At 56.6% G+C, this 2,450-nt stretch overlaps 1 long non-coding RNA gene across 1 annotated transcript; it reads left to right on the forward strand.

The window, feature by feature from the left end:
• The first annotated feature begins 689 nt into the window (after window positions 1-689).
• Window positions 690-2,180, forward strand: LOC123804850. The gene is made up of 3 exons (XR_006783212.1): window positions 690-933; window positions 1,271-1,527; window positions 1,982-2,180. It is a non-coding gene; the product is annotated as an uncharacterized LOC123804850 (long non-coding RNA).
• Window positions 2,181-2,450: the final 270 nt, after the last annotated feature.

Here is a 2,450-nt window from a genome sequence, read left to right on the forward strand (position 1 = left end):
CACGCCGATGCCAGTGCTTGGGATGATGTTCAATCTCCCTGCTGGACACAAAGTCTCTTGTGCAGAAGCGATCAAAACAACGCTCTGAAACAGGTGGACCACAAATGAATGAACACCATCTTTTCCTGCAAATTGCACTGGGGGAGAAATTATTGACTGGGCAAACGAGTGACAAAGCTGGATCCCCTCCTCCTGCATCCTCCGAGTCCTCTGCTATTTTGTTCTCCCGAAATCTCATTTCCATGAAACCCTCGAGAGACGAGCCTGTGGCCAGCAGGCGGGTTCCTTAGCCGGCTTGCCACTGTGAACGCCGTCGTAACTCCACGGTAAGGAGTGCTCGTTCTGCTCCAACAGCCGGGCACTGACAGGACTTATATTTCAGAAGGGCCCCCAGTGGCTTCCCAGCCCCTGTTCATAACAGAATGGATGCAGACCGAGCCAGGGGCATTGCACCCCCCAGGAGGTGGAGATAAATCTTATTTACAGGCACATACACAGATAGATATGTACAAATACATAAAAACCCTTATTGTCAATAACATAAATTCTGTTCCTGCTTAGAATAGAAATAAACTTTCCTGGGCAAGACGGTGTCCTTTGCAGAGTTTCCAAGGCAGAGAGCCTTCTGCAAAGTCACCCCTGCAGCTATTTATAGCTCTGGCACTTGGCTGAGGCTGACTGATGGCGGCAGGGCAACACGGGAGTGCGCTGCAGCCGGCCGCCTAAATCACTCCTCCCCAATGCCCGCGCTTTGCGGGCCTCTCCTGACGTCCTGGCTGGGACCACAGGAAACGGGACGGCTGCTTCTCCTTGGTTCAGGGTGGACACGGCCAGGACCCACTTGGCCCACCAGAGCAGGAGGCGGGTGCGGGGCCCTGGCCACCGCCGGCCCTGTGCTGGGAGCCGCAGAGTGAATCCGGAACAGCCCGTGGGGTAAGCCGTCGCCACCCCTGTCTTGAACGTGAGGACAACGACGCTCTGGGGTTATGTTTCTTCTCTCCAAGACGGGCACCTGGCGTGTGGCTGAAGAGGCCACTGAGCCTGACTCCACAGCCCTGCGTTCCCCCAGCCCCTGTCACACTGCTGGTTGGGTGGGGCCGCTTCTCCCTTCAGCTTCGGTAGCCAGCGGGTGGCTGATCCGATTCGGGGAGGGGCCCGGACGGGCTCCCGGAGCCTGGAGAGGGGCAGGCTGCTCCGCTCTCCCAGGCTGCGGGCCCAGTGCGAGGTGGAGATCCGCGCCCCTCAACCTCCCTCTCTGTCCTCTCGTCAGTGAGCGAGGACACCACTCCCCAGTGCCCAGATTAAAACGAAGGCCCCCAGCCTGTGGTGCCTCCCGCTCCCACCTCTGCTCTGGAGGTGGTGGCAACATGCACCCGAGGGTGGTGAGGTGACCACGAGTCTACCCCCGAGAAGTCTCAGAACGGAGCCAGTGCCAGTCAGCTCTCAGGCATGGGAGTGACGACTATTTTACACTTGGAAAGAGAGAAAAGGAACCATGCTTCTATGCCAGCTTCCATGGAGAGCGAGGTAGGCCCTTTGAGCAGCATAACGTGGCTGCTGAAAAAGTCTTGTCCACCTTGTCAAAGCCAGCCCCGAGCGAGAGCCTGCCCCGGCACCCGCTGCGTGACTGGCAGGAGCATCATCTGCAGGGGGTCAGCCTTCTCACCCACGCACCCCGCCCTGAGGTGGGGGGCCTCCAGGGAGTCGTGTCTCCTGGGAGGGGAAGGCAGACCAGAGCCCTCTCCTCTCCCCATCTCGCTCACCTCCAGCAGCTCCATCCAACTGTGACAACCCGCTCCCCTCCCCCGCCCACCTGCCCACCGTTGGGGGAGGAGGGATTAGACTCAAAAACGACCATAGCACAAAGCGTCCAGTAGCACTGCATGGTATCACAAGAGCTTCCAGTCTAATCACATCAATACTTTTTTTTAAATGAGATTTTAACAAAGCTTTACCTCATAGCTCTGTTTCATCCCAACAGAATGAATTCTACAGCCTAACAGAATAGGCATTTGGGGCTAAAGCAAAGCTCGTCAAAGCTGCAAGCAGTTGGGGGGAAGGGACCGAGCACTGTTCAGGGGTTGATGGTGCCTTCGTTCGTTCTGGAAAGTCCACCTGAGTGAGCAAGTGGCCGTCAGCCGGAAGCAGACACCGGAGAGGGAGAAGCAGAGAGCTGGGCCTGGGGAGGCAGCTGTGAAGGGGAGGGAGGGGCGGGGCATCTCTCCGCAGCCTCGGCTGCATCAGGTGGAAAGGAATTAAATGGCATGTTTGGGTGACGACCAATCTGAACTGCTCGTTCCATTCCTCTTTTTCACCCTCACCTCTCTGGCAACCTTCAGCCTGTTCTCTGCCTATGAGTCTGTTTCTGTTTTGTGTGTTCATTTCTATTGTTCTTTAGCATCCACATATACGTGAAGTCAGATGGTATTTTTCTTTCTTTACCTGACTTA

This window comes from Phyllostomus hastatus, unplaced genomic scaffold, assembly GCF_019186645.2.
Source record: "Phyllostomus hastatus isolate PE091 unplaced genomic scaffold, TTU_PhHast_1.1 phas_contig_148, whole genome shotgun sequence".
Taxonomy (NCBI): domain Eukaryota; kingdom Metazoa; phylum Chordata; class Mammalia; order Chiroptera; family Phyllostomidae; genus Phyllostomus; species Phyllostomus hastatus.